Below are 22,265 nucleotides of genomic sequence, written 5' to 3'. Positions count from 1 at the left end.
GATATTCTGCTGTCAGCATTTAGAATAAAGATGCAAATCTGAGCGTCACCCAAGTGACCATAAAGGTGCTCATGCTCTTAAAATTAATTTGGTAACAATGGCTTTCAGCTTGCAATTTAGATGACTGCTGGGAATTTGTGGTCAAAGAGCACTTAGCAACTACAGCATGTAGGTCTAGCAAGTCTGGGCATTGACCCGGAGTTCAGAATTGATGGTGGTGGGGAGCAGATACAGAATTAAAATATAAAATATCTGAGCAGCAACTGGAGAATTGTAGTCACATATACCAAATAACAGCTGATCTTTATAGCTACAGGTTAGGGCTATATTTGCCAAAACTTGGCTATAATTATAAACTAAAAGTTGAACTGATTTGTGCAGTGGTCTGTGATATTTTGCAATTGTTTGGATAGGCTTATGGCACTGATTTTGAGTGGATTTTTGCTACTGCCAGATGAATCAATTTGTGCCAATTCCAGTGAACCCAAGTGCATCCATAGATCAAACAGATGATTATGATTCATAGTCATTACTTCATGTGATAGGTCTGTGCTGAGTATAAACAGGTCTGTTGAGCTGCCTGGTATATTAGATTTCTGGTAGATAGGGTATGTTTTACCCAGCTACAAGGACCTGCAGAGTTATAACTAAGGAATTTGACTTATGTGTGTGTCCAAGAATAGCTTCAACCCTAGTTCCTGATAATTTTTTTCTAATCTTGGAGGGCTAGGCACTTCAAATAGCAAATGCCTCATAGTAACTGAACTTACTTACTTTGGGAAGGTATGGATGGTCATTGGAAGCTCGATATTACTAGAATCTGCTTGTCCCCTATGGACACTATATTTACATTGGTCTATGTGCGGATAGGTAACCTATAAGATGACCTAGATTAAGTAGGTGCTGGAACTGAGCTTCCATCATCCCATTCATCCTCTGGAATTGACTGCAGCTAAAAAGGGGGTGTAACCTATTTTCTGGAAGATGATAGAGGACTAGGAGGGACTGAGCTTATTGGCTTGACTAAATAAATGTCACTAAGCTATCCCCTTGTTCTGCTAGTAACATGAATAAAGTATCTCAGAAATAGCAGATTGCTTGAGGTTAGGGAATAGCTCAAGAGCTCAAGTGCATGCTTGGCATCAAGGAGTCCTGGAATACAAGAGTCCAGCATTATATGGTACCTTGATTGCTAGACTAGGAGTAGCATCTGAGTACTGGATATGGCCCAAAAAATGAAAAGAAAAAAACAATGGAACAGTATACCCCATCTATGAATTTCAGAAACAACAGAGACATTATCTTGCACTGACTGATGGCCCTCACATGCAGTTGACAGTGGCTTTCTTCCTACTCCAGTGCACACACATACAGCTAAGTACCTGGGAATCCTGGGTGCTCAACAAAACCCTACCCCATTTCTGAGTATCTTACAGGGTGAAGTCTGTTCTGGGCTGCTGGGACACATTCTAATGTTTCTGGCTCCTTCTAACTTATTTCTCCACTGCTGCTTGTTGTCACTAATAATTCTTCTACTTAAATAAATGTGATTTACAAAATTTTTGATAGTTGAGTTTTAGACATATAATGTTCTAGCACCAATAGCATCCCCAGTGTCAACTTTCTCCATTGGTCCCTAGTTCCCTCATACTGTCCCTGCTGCCACCCTGACAAGCATGTTTTAAAATTTGGTGGATGTCATTTGGATGTCATGTGTTCAGTGTTGCTGAGTCTGTGATTTGGATACATAGCTAGGGATCCCACTTCCCTACATTACCATGTACCCAAGTCCCCCGACTGCTCCCTCATTAAATCTCTTTTATCGAATTCTTCCTTCTCTCCTCAATTTTTTCTTCTGTGTGTGTGTGTGTGTGTGTGTGTGTCTATCTGGAGTCAAGGATGATCTAGGCATGTCTTTTATTAATGGTATTTTTTGAAAAGAATATCACATGCTATTTCAAAATGCTATTTTGGCTTACCAAAGTATTATACTTTAGTTTTATTTAATCATTGAACTAGAGAGAAATCTAATCTCAAAATGAGATGTCCCACCCTTAATAATTAGGATACAACATAGTTATGTTGTCCTTCCTTATATTATAACTATATTGTTTTATTTAACCTTCCTAACAACATGTGATTGGTTAGTAATTTTTGTCATCATTTCATAAATAACTGTGAAGTTCACAGAGTTTACTTATTTTATTTTATTTATTGGTTTTGGGGCCATACCTGGTAAACACTCAGGGGTTACTCCTGGCTATATTTATGTTCAGAAATTGCTCCTGGCTTGGAGATCATATAGGACTCCAGGATTCGAACCACCCTTCTTTCTGGACCAGCTGCATACAAGGTAAACACCCAACCACTGAGCTATTGCTTTGGCTCCTCACAGAGTTTAATACTTCAACAAGGCTACAGAATTAATAATAGAAGTGCTGCCAGGTGAACTATTTTGTATTTTCCAATATCTAGATAAGAAACTAATTTCTGAGACAAATGCTTGTTCTCTTTCAAATAACAATACTTACTCAAATTATCAAGTCCCAGTTCCATCTGGAATACCTCTCCTGAAAACCATGTGCAGCAGTTGGTACCTTGTTAGGGTCCAGAGTTGAAGGGCGAGATCACACAGAGTAAAGCAAACAAAACTTTATCCCATCAGCCACAAGCCTCAAACTGACTGGTCAGGGCCATCTCCCAAAGAGACATCCATGCCAAGGTCACAGCCAGTTTATATAAGGAAGACTTGAGGAAGTTCTAGCTTCTAATGATCTCTAAGATGATTGACTTGTCTAGAGTACTTCCTACCACTCTCCTGTATTTTCTAGATAGGCTACCTGGTATGACCAGGTAGCTTGGGGGCAGTGTTACTGAAAATTTAGGCTTAAGAAAGAGAAACCTATTATGTGGTCCTTTAAAATGGCATCCCTCCTTGTTCAGAACCAAGGGACCAATATCTTGACTTCACTTTGGCCTAGAACCCTTATGCCAAATGTAAAAATTTATTTGAAAGAATAGGACTCTTTGGGCCAGAGCAGTGGCACAAGCAGTAGGACATTTGCCTTGCATGTGCTGATCTAGGACAGACCAAGTTTGATCCCCCAGTGTCCCATATGGTTCCCCAAGCCAGGAGTGATTTCTGAGCACATAGCCAGGAGTAACCTCTGAGCATTACTGGGTGTGGCCCAAAAACAAACAACAACAACAACAACAAAAAGACTTGTGTTGACAAATCTGAAAATCCAGTTACTCTGGTACTCAATCTCTTGGATTGAGCCTGATGATCAAATTACAACCTAGTCTTCTCTCTTTCTTTCTCTCTGGCTGTTATTTCACTGTTTGTTGTTTTGCTTCATTTATGCTCATTTATTAGTGAAGATTGGAGTAACTCAGTGGATGTCTGTTTTAAATGAGAATAGAGTAAGATTTGGTTTTCATTTTTATTTGAAGTTCAAGCCAAGTTTATTAAAGATAATTAGATCTTTCAAATGTTTAAATTACAATCAACACAGGCTTGTTGCCAACTCAGGCAAGCACATTTGAATTACAAAGAACCAATAACTATCCAAAAGGAGAAAGACTCTTCAGAGACAGAGCTTCCATTTTTTTCCTGAAGGTGTAAATTCTTCCTATTCTTTCCTCTACCAGGGCTTTCCTAGTCATCTGGGTAAGTACTTTCTCTTCTTGGAGCATTTTACTCCTGAATTTAAGACCAGCATCTCTTGGTAATGAATTCACTTATTGTTCAAATCTGGACTGAAATGGCACTTGAATTTTCATTGCTCAAGAAATTTATATGGGGGCTCAGAGAGATAGCACAGTGTCATTTGCCTTGCAAGCAGCCGATCCAGGACTAAAGGTGGTTGGTTCGAATATAATCCCCCATGCCTGCCAGGAGCTATTTCTGAGCAGACAGCCAAGAGTAACCCCTAAAGCACCACGGGGTGTGGTCCAAAAACCAAAAAAAAAAAAGAAATTTATATGACTGGCCGGGTATTTGTATAAGAAATATCATCATAATCACTGTTGATTTATTTTCATTGTTAGTTCTTTTCTTTCTTGGTTAGACAAAAGTGTGTAAGAGCTGGACTGTTATCCCCAAAACTTATTTCAGCAAATGGTGAGTACTTATAAATACTGTTTGAAATAAGAGAAGACATTGTCAACTTAGGTCAAATCTACCCTCTTGGATTGCCTGATCAATTATAATGTTGCTAATAACACAATAATCTATCTGAAAACTCAATGGTTTCAAACAATAGTGATGTATTAGATTCATGATCCACTCTGCTTATCTTGCTCAACTAACTCACACATCTACAGATTGTTTGGAATAAACTGCTGTAGGCTGGCCTCAGTTGATGTGGCTGTCATCTTCTTGGGACTAGAAAATGGTATAAAACAGATTTTTAGTTGTTTGTTTGTTTTATTCTTTTTTGGTGTAATAGCTAAATCACAAAGGAGCAAGGAGAAGCATAATATCTTAATGTACACATAATATAGTTTCAATCAAGACAGATGTCCATGCCCAAAGTCAAAGAATGGAATATATAAGCTTCTCATGATGAGGCTACTATAAAACTATGCATGAATGGAGGCTAATGAATTAGAAGCAATAATGCAACCATAATGTCTCTGTACATTCATGCATACTAAATAAAGGTGGGAAGACACAAATGGAGTGTGCTATTAGAAAAGCTCATTCTCTTCCAGTTTCACTGCTTTCTAGAGTACTTTAATTACCTTCTAAGTCACATGTGTAATATTTGTTGTGGTTTCTTTCCTTTTTTTCTGTCTCTATTTCACTGCATGTGATTTGACTGAATTATGTTGTTTTTTTTCTTCATTTTTTGTATCTTATTATTTGTATACTTTTCATAAATAAAAGGTGTTCTTATATATACATATATATATATATATATATATATATATATATATATATATAGTTTTAAATTCTTTTGTTTGTTTTGGTCACACCCAGCAGTGCTCAGGGGTTACTCCTGGCTGCTCTGAGGAATTGCTCTTAGGATGCTCAGGGGACCATATTGGATGCTAGGGGTCAAACCAGGTTCAGCTACCTATAAGGCAAACAACCTAAATATTGTGCCATTGCTCCAGCCTCAGCTTTGAATCCTTTTTCAAAATGTAAAAGGTGACTAAAATAGTTGTACGAATTCTGCCTATTTATTTAATATAATATATACTGGATTTGTCATTTATGCTTCATATGAATCTTTTTTTTCCTAAAGTTTTCTAGAAGTGTTTTTGCTGCTTTGTGTATTAATGTAATGTCAGCTTTGTAGACAGCTTATGTTAAGAAGGATTCCTGACTTCTTTTTTGGGAATAGCTTAAGGAGTAAGTCTTCTCTAAAGTTCAGGTAGAACTCACTGTTAAACCCATCTGGACCAGGACTTTTGTTCTTGGGAAAATTCTTAATTACATTTTGATTTATTTACATGTGATTGGCTTATTCAGGCCTTCTACTTTCTCCTATTTCAGTTTTGGGATATTGCATGATTTTATTCTTCTCTTAAATCTAAATGTCAATTTTACAAGGTAGAGGGTTCTTTATCGAAAGTTTCTTTAAATAAAAAAAAGAAAGTTTCTTTTTTCTTTTTCCCACTAAGTACTTAGAATATTTCATTTTACTCTTGCTTGCGTGATGTCCTATGGTAGATCTAATTCTTATGTTATTCTTGTAAGTGAGGTTCTTTTTCATCTGATGCTTTAAGTAACCTGTGACTTTTCTTTTTACGATTTTAATCACTGTTTGTTATGATGTTTTGTTTGAATTTTTTTTCCGTTACTCTGGGCATCTTCTGCACAGAAGCCTCTCTCCATAAACAAGGAATAAATGCAGTTATTATTTTTGCCATGAGTATTTTTCCCTATTTCTCTTTTTTTCTCTTCTATATTGCTATTATCAGGGATTAGTCCTCTTCCTATTTCTATTAAGAAGTCTTACATTCTGGAGCTGACTGGAGCAATAGCACAGTGGTAGGGAGTTTGCCTTGCATGTGGCCAATCTGGACGGATCTGGGTTCAATCCCTGGCATCCCATATGGTCTCCTGAGCCTGCCAGGAGCAATTTATGAGCACAGAGCCAATTCTGCCAGGTGTGGCCCAACCCCCTAACCCCAAAGAAAGAAGTTTTACATTCTCTTATATTTGTTTACTTTTTTTTCTTTTGCCACTTTATTATTGTTAATGGCTAGCATTTTGTCATCACTGTTGTTGAAACACCCCCTGCACGCTGAATTCTATTGTTATGGCTGGCTATTGTAGTGTTTAACTCCTTCAATTCTGTTTTTATGACTATTTGACCATCTGAATCAAATTCTCCTTGAGCTGATTGAATTGCATTTCTAGTGATTGCTTAATTTTCATTGGTATTTCATGTGGATTTGAGATCCTTCTTGGCAAACTTGAGATTGGTTGAACTTGAGCATGTATTTATCTAGACTTCTGTCTCTGTATCCTGGTGTAAGTAAATTTCTTTGTTTCTACATTATCCTTAGAGTTTTTTAAGCTTCCAGTTGAGTTATAGATTTGGAATTATTTGAGCTCTGATACATTATTTAATAATAAGGAGCTATTTATGATCTGTTTATAATCTGTTATGAACTATTTATTTATAATCTGTTCATTTACTTCTATGGCTCTGAGACAGCATTCATATTTGTTGTCAAAAATGATATGAGGGTTAATATGGAAGTATTTTGGGACATAATTAAGAACCTACTGTAACCTACCAGGAGGCGAAGATGGTAGTGATGGGAATGTTGCACTGGTGAAGGGGGGTGTTCTTTATATGACTGAAATCCAACTACAATCATGTTTGTAATCAAGGTGCTTAAATAAGGTATTATTTAAAAAATAAAAAAAAAAGAAAATGAGATTGAAGAAATAGTCATTTTACCAATGCATTAGGGTAGTGTGGTTTTGGGCATTGAAATAACTTCTGCAGTCTCTTGGGACTAGTTGGGTTTGGCTGCAGGGTCAACCTAATGGGTGGTCTCAGGTGGGGTAGAAAGTGAGGAGTGGCAGTTTCCAAAGTCCAGGGAAATAGGAAGGGTTTTCTCAGTGTAGGCTGAAACAGAAGGTAGACAGCAGGGTTTTTTTTTTGTTTTGTTTTGTTTTTGAAAGAAAAAAATAAAAGTAACTTGAAATAATTTAAATACCCATATATAGAAAGGCTGGTTAATAAATGCAAGTGAATGATCATGTAGTCTCTTAAAAGAATGAGGCAGACTGTGATGAATGATCCAGCTTGAATTAGTGTCAATAATATCTGCATCCTGAGGAGAGTATGTACCACCTTTCTGCTTCTGTCAAATTCTGAAATAAGTACAGAAAAGTTCAAGAAGAGATTAACAGAGAGCAGATGATAAAGGAGGTTGAGTTTTCTTGTCTGGTAGAGAAAAGAATCCAAGAGTTTCTTTGCTGGAATAACTTTTAAGGGCATGTGGCAAATTTATACCAAATCAGTGTTTTGGTTCCTGCTTGAATTCCACAATTTATTCTACTATAAGTTCTATTAATTAATCTGAATACATTGTTTTGTTGAGATCTCAAATTTTAAGGAGAATCAAATGATCAAGGCCCGAGTCACAGGCACATGGATGATGTGAAAAAAATCAAGACTGAGGTTGCAGGTTTGTGTCTTCTGTCTCTGTTACATAGATGACTTATGACAAAGGAGACTTGACAAAGTTCAAATAGACCCATACTAAAATACAATGTCCTTATTTTACATACACAAACCATTTATAAAAGTATAGATATGCTTCCAGCTATCTTACTTACTTTAAATTGTGAGATATTCACTATTTCCTTATTATCCAAAAGTTTTGTTTCAAAAATAAAAGTTCTATGTCACTGAAAAAAAGGAGGCAGTTCTTTAATTGATAATATGTAATTATCTTCTAGACTTGTCACTAAATGACAAGTTCAAAGTATCAAATATTGTATGTATATTAACATGATGCTTAGAATAGAAAATAATATGTACATATATAAGAAAATAATCTGTACATATATATTAACATAAATATATATGCATCTAAATTATCTGAAGAATGTAAAAGCTACTATTTTGATTTGTTATCTTTGATGATATGTGGCCCAAAAGGAAGAGACATTTTCTTAATGGGTTACTTTAACTTTGATTGCATCCACATCTGATGATGTGAAACAGAAAAGAGGTCCTAGACTACTCTCAGAGTTGGTTTGGGGGCCTTGCAAAGTCAGTAATCAACTGTAGAACCTTGCATTGGCAAGCCATGAGATAAACACTGAGTTTTTACAGTTATTAACAGTGTAAATGTGCTATTTTCCTCTAAACAGAATTTGACAGATTATAGCTCATAGTTCAAATTCTATTTTCCACTAGGTTTTGTAAGTAAACTTTCATCAGAGAGCAACTATGCCCATTTGTTTAAAGACTGCCCATGAAAATTTTCATACTCTGAGGATAGAGATCAAAAATGCTTAAAATATGTACCGTCTTTTACAAAAATAGTTTGCTAGATAGTTCTTATAAAAATATTCAGCTCAGACAGTTGAAAAGTAGACTCTAACACAGGGATCTTCAAACTTTTTAAAGTGGGGGCCAGATTATGGTCCCTTAGAGAGCTGGAGGGTCGGACTATATGAGCTACTAATTCCTACTCACACTGCACATATCTTATATAAATAAAATGAAAACCATTTATAAATAAACAGATCACGCACCAGTGTTTCAATGGGAACTGTGGGCCTGCTTTTGGCTAATGAGATGGTCAATGTCCGGTTCCATATTTGTCACTGCCGGCCATTACAAGTGATGCAAGTGGGCATCAGTTAATCTTGATCTGGTTGGAGATTGCAGATGTTTCATTCTTAAAAAAGTCTGTTCACAGGCATAAGAGCTACCAAAGATGGTGACCATTTTGAGTGCATGGTTCCTGATATTTGGATATGTCTCAGAGGGGAGAGATGCATAGAAATTCAAAAGGTTACTTGACTTAAATGCGTCTTTCAGAGTCACAATTCTGCAGTTCAGCCAGTTCCATTTGGTAAATTGTAAGGACATTTTCTATCTCAACAGAAAATGGGTTACAAAAAAGCTGTATGTCCTGTTCATGGAGATGAAGCTCTTCGAATCTAAATTGAAACCCCTTTTGCAGCAATTCTAGTGAAGCCAGACATGTTTCCTTTGGGAATGCAACCAATGGTTTGTCCGCTGACAGGTTTTGAGTTGTTGGGAGATGACTGAAGTTTTCCTCCTGTACTTGTTTGATGAGAAGGCCTAATTTTACTTCAAATGCTTTCACATGCGATGCCATATCACAGATGAGCTTCCCCTTGCCTTGAAGTTGCAGATTGAAACTGTTGAGTAGCTCTGTTATATCTGTCAGAAAGGCAAGGTGCCATTTCCATTCTGCATTATTGAGCTCTGGTACTTCTTGGTTTTTTGAAAGTAGAAAAGCTGTAATCTGCGGAAGTAAGTCATAGAAACGTTTCAAAACTCTCCCTCTACTCAGCCAACGGACTTCTGTGGGCAGAGATGATTCACGTCATCCCTGAGAAACCGTGACACTGAGTGTATATGCTGTCAGGTATCTTGGCAACAAAACAGCGCTCACTGCTGGCGGGCCAGATCAGACTCCTCTGCAGGCCGCATGTGGCCCACGGGCCGTAGTTTGAAGACCCCTGCTCTAACAGAAGTAACAGAAAGACTTCTTTCTATAAGGATGAAGAGAGAATAATCTATCTTTGGGAGGAAGGAGAAATTTTGTTAGAGCAACAAGCATTAAACATTTATTGAAATACCAAGTGTGTTCAGTATAACTTTGGAGTATGTAGGAGAAAAAAAGTATAATAATTAAAATGCATCATCTTCCTATAAGGAGTTCATGACCAAATTAAAGAGAAAGGTACAATAAGTTCCATTAAGTATGGAAACATTTAAAAGTCCATGTTAACAGGTTTTCTCTTATTTATGAAAATAAAGATTTTATAACTGTAGATTATGTGAACTTTTACGTAAGAAAGGGTATAGGACAGTAAGAGAGAAAAAATATGATCCTGCTTATGTGTCCTTTATTGAAGATATACCTTCTCAACCGGCCTTGAGAACTGTGCTTTGTAGCAAATGATTATAGAAAGAGTCAAGGATAGTACAAAGCAGTGCTGAATTGTGAATATACCAACTGTGAGTTAAATATTACTCATGCCCTTCATCTAGCCCCTCTGCCTGCTCCCACTTGTGAAAGTCGGAGTTGACTGAGAACATGGATATCTCTCTCTCATTCTGAGGATTTGAGTCTGAGCACTCGAATTGTATCTGCCCAGGTAGCTACAAACTCCACAAATCTATCAGTTCAACGCATGCCACATCCTCTCAGCATTGGTTAAAACACATCACATTTAGTTACAACACTAGGCAAAGGGGAATTAACCCAAGAAAAATGCATTTCTGGGGATTTAAGAGCTGAGAAGTTGGAAGGGTCATGAAGATTCAATATAATATCTGGAAACTCTTCTAGTCCCAAAGCTAACTCTGCCCTTATCATTATAATTACATGCATTTTCTGTTTTCTCCATGTGTCTACCTTAGTTCTAACCCTCTGACTTTCTTTCTTACTTCCTCAGTCTTGAGTTTGCTTATCCCTTTGCAAGCAATCGGTTCAAGCTGATATTTATTGATTCATATTTATGTTAAATATGATACAAAAGATCATCTTATTTTCTGTTTTATGTTAATAAATTGGTGTTCAAGAGATCATTCAGAGCATGAAACTAACTTCCAGGTTCCCAACTGAGATAGCAATGTGTTCGTTTTGAAAGAATATTATACTGTCCTGGCCTTTAGCTAGAAAGAAATAACAATTGGTCCCTCTGCATTTCAAAAATGTGTCTTAGGTGGAATATTCCCATATATTTTTCACAAATACATATTTAAATTTTACTTATTACATTCTCTGGCATGAACATGGAAGAGCCAGTGAGTCAACCTTTTTCTACTATACAGTTGGCATTGAAAACAAACAAATGAACAACCCAAACAAAAGGGGAAGGCAGAATAATATTCTTTTTTTATTTTAAAAGTTATGTAAATGTAAAGTGTGTTTTAATATTTCCTTATAATTTTTTGGTTTTGTGTCACTATATAAATCCAATAGTCACCTTAAGGACTATATAGGGTTTTGTTTTCATTTTTTTTATATATGTATTGTCATTAAGACTAATTACTGATTTTATGCTGACAGGTTACTCTTGATGTGGCTCAGCGATCATAGGAGTTGCCAGAGACTGAACCTAGATAGAACATGAACAAGACAATCACTTTACTGGCTATACTCTCTTTTCTGTTTTTTAATTTTGTCTAGCCAATTGTCTCAATCTGAAGTTTTAGTCTTTCCACATAAACAGTTTTTAATATTTGAATTGTTATATTTCTTTTGAGCTTTTGGAACAGAGGATAAAACTGGCTTTTTTTTTTTCTTGTTTCTTTTGTTTTGGGGCCACACCCAGAAGCACTCAGGGGTTACTCTGGCTCTACACTCAGAAATCACTTCTGGCAGGCTCTGAATATCATATGAGTTGCCAGGAATTGAACCAGATCTGTCCTGGGTTGACCTCATGCAATGCACACTCCCTACCACTTCGCTATCACTTTGGCTCTAAGGTTGTCATTTTTAATTATGTGATTAATTTAATTAAGTATGTGTGTGATGACCTAATACATCTTTTTTGTTTTGTTTGGATTTTGTTTGTTTGTTTTCTAAATATCTTTAAGCACCATGATTACAAACACTCACCACTCTTTGTGGTAAGCTTCATATCGTGGGCCAGTCATTCCAGCTCTCATCTCTATTGTCTCTGGGTATTATTATAATAATGTCTTTTATTTTTCTTAAAGCACATAGATGAGTGAGACTGTTCTGTGTCTTTCTCTCTCCCTCTGACTTAACTCAGCATAATAATTTCCATGATAATTCATGTATAGGAAAATTTCATGACTTGATTTTTTCTAATGACTGAATTGTGTAACTGTATTATAGTTTTTTTTAGCCACTCCTCTGTTGTCAGGCATCTGGGTTGTTTCCAGATTCTGTCTATTGTAAATAGCATTTGTAAATGGATATAGGTGTGAAGAAGGCATTTTTGTGTTGTGTTTTTTTTTTTTTTTTTTGGTTTTTGGGCCACACCCAGTAACGCTCAGGGGTTACTCCTGGCTATGTGCTCAGAAGTTGCTCCTGGCTTGGGGGACCATATGGGACACCGGGGGATCGAACCGCGGTCCATCCAAGGTTAGCGCAGGCAAGGCAGGCACCTTACCTTTAGCGCCACCGCCCGGCCCCTGTGTTGTGTTTTTGTGTTCCTAGTGTATATTCCTAGGAGTGGCATAGCTGAATCATATGGGAGCACAATTTCCAGGTTTTTTTTTTTTTTTTTAAGAAGAAGAAGAATCTCTATGTTGTTTTCCATAAAGGATAGACTAGGTAGCATTCCCACCAACAGTGAATGAGAGTTGCTTTTTCCCCACATCCCTGCCAGCAATGATTGTTCTTGTTCTTTGTGATGTGTGCCAGTCTCTGTGGCATGAGATGCTATCTCGTTGTTTTGATTTGCATTTCCCTGATGATTAGTGATGTGGAACATTTTTATCATGTGTCTTTTTGCCTCTCAGAATCACATTAGCGGTGCTCAAAAGTTACTCCTGATTCTGCTCTCAGGAATCACTCCTAGAAGGCTCATGATACCATATAGGATGCCAGGCACTAAACCTGGGTGGGATGTGTGAAAGGCAAGCACCCTACCCTTTCTTTGTTCTCTATCCTGCTCCTTCAATCTTCTTGATTATAAGCATCTCCTGGTAAAGAGTTAATCCAGAGGCCAATGTATCAGTTTATAAAATGCTTCATTGATCACATATAAAATAGTTCTTTAAAACCCAATTTTTTTTTTTTTTTGGTTTTTGGGTCACACCCGGCGGTGCTCAGGGGTTACTCCTGGCTGTCTGCTCAGAAATAGCTCCTGGCAGGCACGGGGGACCATATGGGACACCAGGATTTGAACCAACCACCTTTGGTCCTGCATCGGCTGCTTGCAAGGCAAATGCCGCTGTGCTATCTCTCGGGGCCCAAAACCCAATTTTTTACCCAGAATTGCAAAGTTATAGTTATATTCTAAGAATAGGTGGATATTTCTTTCTTTTTGGGGGGGAGGTAGTTAAACCCGACGGTGCTCAGGGGTTACTTTTGTCTGTGTGCTCAGAAATCGCTCCTTGGCAGTCACAGGGATCATATAGGATGTCGGGATTCCAACCACTGTCCGTCCTGGGCTGGCTACATGCAAGAAAATATGCCCTACCGCTGTGCTATCGCTCCAGCCCCAGGTGGATACTTCTTGAAATAGACTGACTTGAAAAAAGTTAAGATAATAAAAATAGGGGCCAGAGCGATAGTACAGCGGTAGGGCATTTGACTTGCACGTGGCGGACTCAGGATGGACCTGGGTTCGATTCCCGGTGTCCCAAATGGTCCCCCAAGCCAGGAGTGATTTCTGAGTGCACAGCCAGAAGTAATCCCTAAGCATCACCGGGTGTGGTCCCAAAACCAAAAACCAAAAAAAAGATAATAAAAATAATGATAAGAATCAATGCTGTCCAAATATAATGCAAAGTAAATTGGAATTTTAAATAGCCATACTAAAAATAATAGAAAGAACTAATATAATTCATTTAAAAATGCATATTCATAAATCCAATATATCTAAAATATCACTATTTAGCATGTAATTAATATAAAATTGTAATGAAATATTTTACATAACATTCTTCAGTGAATTTTATTCTTAGAATATGTTTTCATCTAGACAAGCCACTTTTTAAGTGTTCCAGAGGCACACATGGGTAGTAACTGCCACATGAATTAGGTTCCATGGCTGATTGCATTAAAAATGTATTCATTAGAAGATCCTTATAATCAAGGGTTCTTTTAGAGCGTTAAAATAAAATTCAATTCCCCCTGGACTCTAGGCCTGGCCTGAATGCCACCTTGGGTGGCCTGCCGTGGTTTCCGGGGAGACTCTATTAGGGGTCTCCAGGCTTCCCCCCTTCCCTACTCTAGGGAGGAGGAGCACAGGGAGGGGCCTGGCAGATAGCTGGCTTCCGGTGCCTTGATCCTGGAGGCCTGCTCTTCCCAGGTATGGGGCTAGGGGACACCCTATACTGGAGGCATTTTCCCTAGCTTTGGGGGTGCTGCGAGGCTTGGCAGGCCTCCAGCCGTTCCCCTATTTCCCCCCCACTACTCCAGGCTTCCCTGGTTGCCGGCCCATGTGGACTCTATCATGGTCTTCAGGCTTTCCCCCTTTCTCTCCCGACACTAAGGGGGAGACACATGGGGTGGATGGCGGGCTGATACAGCATTGGTGTATGTCGGGACATTACGTCGTGACAACCACTGGTATTTTTTTCTCTCTCATTGGTCTCTATTTCAAAAACCGTGTGGGGGCGTACCATATTTATTTGAAATAAAAATGGGAGGATGGATTCTCTGTTTGGGAAGAGATCAGTTCAGGTGGGGGTACCATCTATTTTCAAAATAAAAATGAGAGGATGGACTTTCAGGCTGGGAAGAGGCCAGTACTCTTTGCCTACTTGTTTACTCCCAGCGGCCTCTTGGCCTCTTCCTTTTCTCATTTTGTAACTGTGGTTGATACCATACTAGGTTTTTTATTAATTTCCATAAATGGTGACAATTGAGTCCACTGTCTTATGTTAGATTTTTATTTTCTCCACTTTTTATCTTTTCTCCTCTTTGTGAACTGTTCAATAAGGTATTTTGGTGAAAGAGTCCCTCTCTATCTTTCCTTCCCTTTGTTATTTGTTAAACAAGGAAGTTTGTAGAAGTGTCCCTCCATTTAACGTTCATATAAGAACCAAGTCAATTGGATTGTTGGACTTGTTCTAGCAGCCCCATAGACTCCAATCTCGCCATGTGATACTGTTCTTCCTTTGCATAGGCACATTAAAATGAGAAATTATATACAAACACATTCTTATCTTATAGAGATGGGAACACACAAATTTTCTTAAAAGGTGACAATTGTGTCCACTATCTTAAGTTAGATTGTTTATTTTCCCCACTTTTTATCTTTTTTTCACTTTGTGAACTGTTCAATAAGGAATTTGATGGAAGAGTCCCTCAGTTTAATGCTTATGTTTGAACTAGGTCACGGGGATTTTTGGACTTGTTCTGGCGGCCCCCTTATGCACTGATAACGCTAGTTGGCATTATTCCTTGTTTGCATGGACACATTAAAATGGAAAATACTATACATACAAATAAGTTCTTATCTAATAGAGATAGGAACACACAAATCTTGTGGTGCAATGGAACTTTACACCCTGAACATTGACATGATGACCTGGCACAGGCTTCAGAGGTTTGGGCATTTTCCAGTCTCCCCTGAACCAGAGAAGCCATCTACGAAACAACCAAAGTTGTCTATGACTTCAATGTAGGATATACAGATTCCAGGATCTTCAGTACAGAAACATGATACCAACAACAGAGACTGAAAAATATAACTGTATGGGCACTACAGACAATGACCGGGATTGGACAAACTAGTTTGCCTGGAGCCTAGAAATGGTCTTATGTCGGGAAACTTCAGGGGTAGGGTCTCTGTGTACTTAGGTCAAAGTTTTTCCTTTCCATGACCCCATACTTTTGTGGGCCCATGCAAACGATAATTGTCACTCTAACATTGTTTTTACAATGCTCCTTTGACTCTAAACCTTTAAGAAACCACTAGTAAAAATATCTGGAACTGCATATATGCTTTTAGTTACACTAGCATTCTGGGGGATAAAGAAGGGAGATAAGGGATATATGCTTGGGAACAGGGATGAAGGAAGGACAACACTGGTGGTGGAAAGGCCCTCATCTATTGTCACTGTGTACCTTAAATATCACTGTGTAAGATTTGTGAAAAAATAAATTAAAAATGCCTCTAATTATATAAGCCATTATGATCAAACAATTGTGTTTTAATCAGAAATGTTCTTTGACTTACATGTATTATTATATTATATTAATTATATTATATGTCATGTTATGTTACTATATTATGTTGTTAGTTCACCTCAATATGTTAATCAAATTTGTCTCTTGAATAAATTCTTACAATAAAAAATAAATAAAATTTAAGTTACAAAGATACAATTTCTATCATGGTCTTTTCATAGAGGGAGGTAGGAATAATTATGGGCCAGAAATAAAAGCTTGTATTCAGCATGAATTACTTCTGACAAAATTACCTTTAGAGGAAAACTAAATTAAGCATTTTAAATGAGGGTCAGCAATTAGATATCATTCTAAATAAACACCATACTGATGGCAAAACACACACACACACACACACACACACACACACACACACACACGTACATTTTAGGAACAAAGGCAGAGTTCACCTAGAGAGAATATGAAATCTTTGTAGCAATTGTGTGAGAGAAGGATCTGGAACCAAGGTCTTCTCTAGTCTGTTAATGGGCAGCCACTCCACTGCTACTTCAAGTCAGAAATGAGAAACTTCAAGGGCTGTTGAGCACTTAGGGAGTTTTCACAGTCGAACAGCTCAGGATTATTTAATGCAGGTGCTTCTAAATCATGATGCTTTGGGAAAAGTCTGTGCCTGGCAGTCTTAAGCTACACCTGCAGGGAATAGGAAATGGTTCACACTGATGTAGCACTTGGATCGGTGCCATTGCTGAGACCACCGGTGACCTCCAGGCTCTCATTTTCTGTCATGCCATGTCATGGACTTGGAATCAAGAGATCTGTTACTAAACACCTATCATGCCATTCTGACTGTAGGCAATGAATGAATTACTGGAATTCATACTTTAGTTGATTTGAATTTTATATTTTAGTTGTTGAACTTTATACTTTATTCAGGATTTTATAGAATAGAAGACATAGATTTAGGCATAGAGTAATATATAGATCTATAGCAAGATTTTTATATAGATTTATTACAACTTGGCTCAATGTCTTGAATCAAAATCTTTAGACTATCACAATTTGCCATCAGCAAGATTGCCAGCAGTGGTATAGTTAAAGCCTGAAGGCCAGCTTGTTGATCGTTTTAGAGTCTAGTCTTAGTCTTAAAATCAGGAGAACAAAAGGCTGGAAAAAATAATATTTTGGCTCACCTACTCAAGCAAATACTTAATTCAACTTTATACCTTGTTCTTCTATCCAGGCCTCTGTATATTAGATAATGTTTCCTTGGGAAGGACAATCTGCTTTCTTAAATTCACTGAATGCTAATTTATTTCAGAAACATCTTCAATGTGCACTCCAAAAGTAATAATAAGCCAAATACATAAGTATTCTGTAATCTAATGAAATGATATAAAATGAATGATTATAGGTACCATGGTACTAGAGTATTAAGATTAGACAATCTCCAAGGTCTTTGACTTTACTAACAGTCTATTCTATGATTCAAAGTGATTGTTTTAGTGGGCATGAGCATAAATATATATAAAATAAAACATGAAGTATTAACATATGATATGTGTAAAGGGGTAAATAAAAGGAAAACACATGATAGGGGATATAGATTAAATAAAACTTAGAGAAGTTAATGTTTTCTTTTACATTTATATTAGAGGTTAAGGTGATAACTCAGGAATCAGGGAAGACTTATGCAAGATTACATCACATGGTCCCCAAATCATTATTGAATTTGACCCTGGTAATCCCCAATACTTTTATGCCAGAGCAGTACTGTATCACCAGGTTTCAGCATTGAATTGTCTATCTCAGTTGGTCAAGAAATTACCAGCAGTAGCCCTAGGGTCCCTCTGTGTTTGATTATGTTGCATTTTTCCAATTATTTTTATGTATATGACCATATATATATAGGCACATACTGGTATTCTTAAACACACACACATATATATGTGATATATAGATATATTTTTGTAATATACTTTAACTTGCTTTTTCACCAATAATATCTTTTTGTCAGTATTTATGACTCTACTTAATAGTTTTGAAAGGATACCATAGAATTAATATAATATAGCTTATTTAAACTTACTCCTAAATATCATTTAAGAATCTTAAATTCCTAAATATTTAATTTAGGAATTATTAAATAACAATTATTTATTTTTTATTGAATATTCAATAATTATTAGGAATGATTAAATAAAAATACAGTTCCTAAATATGCTTATGATGCTTTCAGGGCTCCATTATTAAATATTGTTATTACTAACTCTCAGGTTTCACCATGTATGTGTGTTTAAAGAAATAGAGACCACTCAACTGGAATATACAAAGTTCTTTATATTCTTTTTTTAAAATTTTAATATATTTTTTATTTTAGTCAAAGTGGATTACAAATCGTTCACCATAATAATTTAGGTGCATAGTGATAGTGAATCAGGGGTGTTTCCACCACTAATATCCTCTCTCCACCCCTGTTCCCAGCATGCATTCCATAGCCCCTCTTTTAACCCCCAGGCTGCTATTGGTAGATCCTGCTAAATTTCTTCCTACAAAAATTTCTCTCACCATCAATCTTTGAAAGGACAATTATCATCTAAAAACACCTATGTCCTGAGCACAGCAATAAGTACAATGAGTACAGTGTAGCTAGATGGATTATGGTGCTTGTATTGTTTATATATACCTTAGTAAAGAAATTTTTGTGGCCACACTTAGCTGTTTTCAGGCTAAATAAATGAAGCAATAAAATCTAACCTTCAGCTCTCTAGCAGAGACCTATTTGAGCTATGATGTTTTAAATAGGCTATTTTGAAAAACAATTGTACACAAAAGTGGTAGCCTAAGAAAGTATGAGAAAGTCACATATATACCAAACACTATAGACTTGGAACTAAAAGAAGATAATGATATGGAATGGAGATAATTTAGTGAGTAAAGGTATCACTATTGTTTTAGGAGGTTATTTTCAAGTGTATATTACTGATGCTTCCAAAGGGCTTTGTTCTTTATATTCAGTTTTGCTTGTTTTTTTTTCATGATTTTCCCCAATTTTGCTTCTCTGACACTGAGTCAATGTACAGGAAGAACCAACATTCTGTTTAGTGACCAGTTGTGATCATCTTGCATCAAAGACAGCAAGCTTGCCCATAAATTTTAAGAAAAATAAAAGACATTATTGTAATAATGCCCAGAGATGAGGGCCAGAAGGACTGGCTCAGGATATGAAGCTTTCCACAAAGAGTGGTGAGTACAGTTAGAGAGACGACTACACTAAAAACTATCATGACAATGTTAATGATTGAGAGAAGTAGAATACCTGTCTCAAATATAGGCAGAGGAGGAAGATGGGGAACATTGGTGGTGAGAATGTTGCATTGGTGAAGGGGGGGTGCCCTTTTTATGACTGACATCCAACTGCAATCATGTTTGCCATTACGGTGTGTAAAGAAAGATATAAAGAAAGATGGGGCTGGTGCGGTGGCACAAGTGGTAAGGCATCTGCCTTGCACGCCCTAGCCTAGGATGGACCGAAGTTCGATCCCCCAGAGTCCCATGTGCTCCCCAAGATAGGAGCGATTTCTGAGCACATAGCCAAGTGTAACCCCCTGATGTCACCGTGTGTGGCCAAAACAAACAAACATAGATAGCAAGACTAATCTCAAATTCAATCTTTGGTACCATATAGTCCTGAGCACATCTAAAAGTGATCCCTGAACACAACTTGGAATAGCCCTAAACTCTTTGGAGTACAGCTTTCTACTTATCACTCAAAATAAGCATCTCAGGCACTCCCTACACATGACATTTACTACAGATTCTAATCTCCACAAAAGACTCTATTGACCTTTTTTTTTTTTAAGTAGAATACATTAACTTCTATCTCCAAAACTACTGTTTCCTTCCCTCAACTCCATCCTTTTTTTATATCATTTTCTTGGGTTTTTGTTTGTTTGTTTTTGTTTTCTTTGATTTTGATTTTTGGACTTATCTAGTGACGCTCAGGGGTTACTCCTGACTATGTGCCCAGAAATCATTCCTGGCTCGGGGAACCGTATGGGACACTGGAGATCGAACCACAGTTCGTCCTAGGTCAGCCACATGCAAGGCAAATGCCCTACTGCTGTCCTCTTCTCTGGCCCCTCTCTCAGATCATTTTCTTCTTTTTTCTCTTACATCATATATTTAGGACCACTCATATTGCTTTGTTCCTTTTCTCTTTCTACACATATTTTGTGATCACTCACATTATATTATACCCGGGGGACACAGTGTTTACAAATAAGGTAAGTTCTGCATTCTTAGAACCCTTTCCTGTATTACTGGCAAAATTGTTTATATCAGGCTTTGCAGAGCGTCTAACAACTGCAGGCTGGAAAAGAGCACAAATGCTGATTGGGTTTAGATTGTGGCTCTGTCTTTTATCTATGTTACTTTGAGTGGATTGCATCGTTTCTTCACAAATCTGTTTGTATCCTTTGCCAGAGAGGTGGATTCATTGCACATATCTTAAAACTGCCGTAAAGTGTGTAGATAATTTAATTTCATACTAGAAATGAACAGATTGCCTCACATTTTCTTACTATCTTTATTCTCACAATTTATAAGGTGATGTTGAGTAAAATTATGTCACTCAAGATCACAGGTAAGGAAATAGTCGTGGCATGGTTGTAATGTGAGCTCAAGTTTTCTGGTTGTAATCATCTGTCAGGACCACTGGGAATTTTGTTCCACCTGCACACTCTTTTACGTGATACTATCTTTAAGTTAACTCATCTTTCCTTTTAAATTCATTTTACTAATAAAATTTGTTAAAAACATGTATTTGAAAAATGGATGGTTTATTTCACACAATGGAAAAATATGCCTGTTCTAAAATGCTCATTTTATAACAATTTGACTAGATTCAAATTGTTGAAAAAAATTGGTGAAATTAGAACTCAGGTGAAATTAGCAACATCTTGCACTGGTGAAGGAGGGTGTTCTTTACATGACTAAAACCCAACTATAATCATGTATGTAATCAAGGTGTTTAAATAAAGATATAAAAAAAGAAATTAGCAACGTTTGGGTCACATGACCAGAAAGTCATATCTGACCTAATTTTGCTGTAAAAGATTATGCCCCAATATTCACACCTAAAACTAATGCTGTAGCCAGGTGAGTTCTTTCCACATATAAAGAAATAATGCTCTCTTTTCCTAGCTTCTGTAGCCATCCCATCAGTCATCTCAACTGAATTTTGCAATATGAAGAGTGACATCAGTTATGCTGTAATCCTCAACATAATAAAAGTAAATGATGTTCAATTAATTTAATTTAAAGAAATACATTTTGTCTTCCGCCAAGCTGCTTCCACATCCTGCTGCCACTCTTGACCTGTGCTCTATCTCCTGCCCCATATCAGGTATGTCTGCTGAAAGTAGGACTCGTTGGTCTCTTATATCAATCCTCCTCTTTCCAAACTGTGAGAACATGTTAGTTTCCACATGAAGACATTTTAATTTAAATCAGTTATTTCCAGGCAGATTGGATCTAGCACTTCTTTATCTTAGAAAATCTACATCCTTTAGGGCTGGAATGGTGACATAAGTGGTAGGGCGTTTGTTTTGCATGTGCTAACCTAGGACAGACCACGGTTCGATCCTCTGGCATCCCATATTGTCCCCCAAGCCAGGAGCGATTTCTGAGTGAATAGCCAGGAATAACTCCTGAGCATCACCAGGTTAACCCCCAAAACAAACAAAAAATGTATACCCTTAAAACTCAAACAAATCAATGAACTAGTTGGCAATATTTCTTAACATACTTAGATAATCTCGGTTGTTTGGAAAATAACTTTTAAAGCAGATATTACCTCTAGATACAATTTATAAATTCAATTCAATAGATCACTTCCTTAAATAGCATTAAACTCCATCGTTCCAACCAACTAAATGCAAAAAGCAATGTGGAAAATAAGGAAGATAACTGCAATTGGAAACATAGCAATAAACCCAGGCAAATTTTCAAGGCTACCAAAATGCTTGAGCCTCATAGATGAGGACCTGAAATCAACACTTAATGTTTTAGCAACAGAAATTAAGTAGAGACTAGCCTGCAACGTTAAGCAATCTATAGATAAATAATCCAACCAACTCATAGAAGAACTCTTTGAGAAGTTAAGAGAATCCACACCAATGTAACTGAAGGAACAAAAAATGTTAGCAAGCCATAATAGCAGAGTTACACAGGTGGAGAAATTC

Source organism: Suncus etruscus, chromosome 7 (genome assembly GCF_024139225.1).
Source record: "Suncus etruscus isolate mSunEtr1 chromosome 7, mSunEtr1.pri.cur, whole genome shotgun sequence".
Lineage (NCBI taxonomy): Eukaryota > Metazoa > Chordata > Mammalia > Eulipotyphla > Soricidae > Suncus > Suncus etruscus.
The sequence above is the reverse complement of the archived record's forward strand: the minus strand, read 5'-3'. Positions refer to the sequence as shown.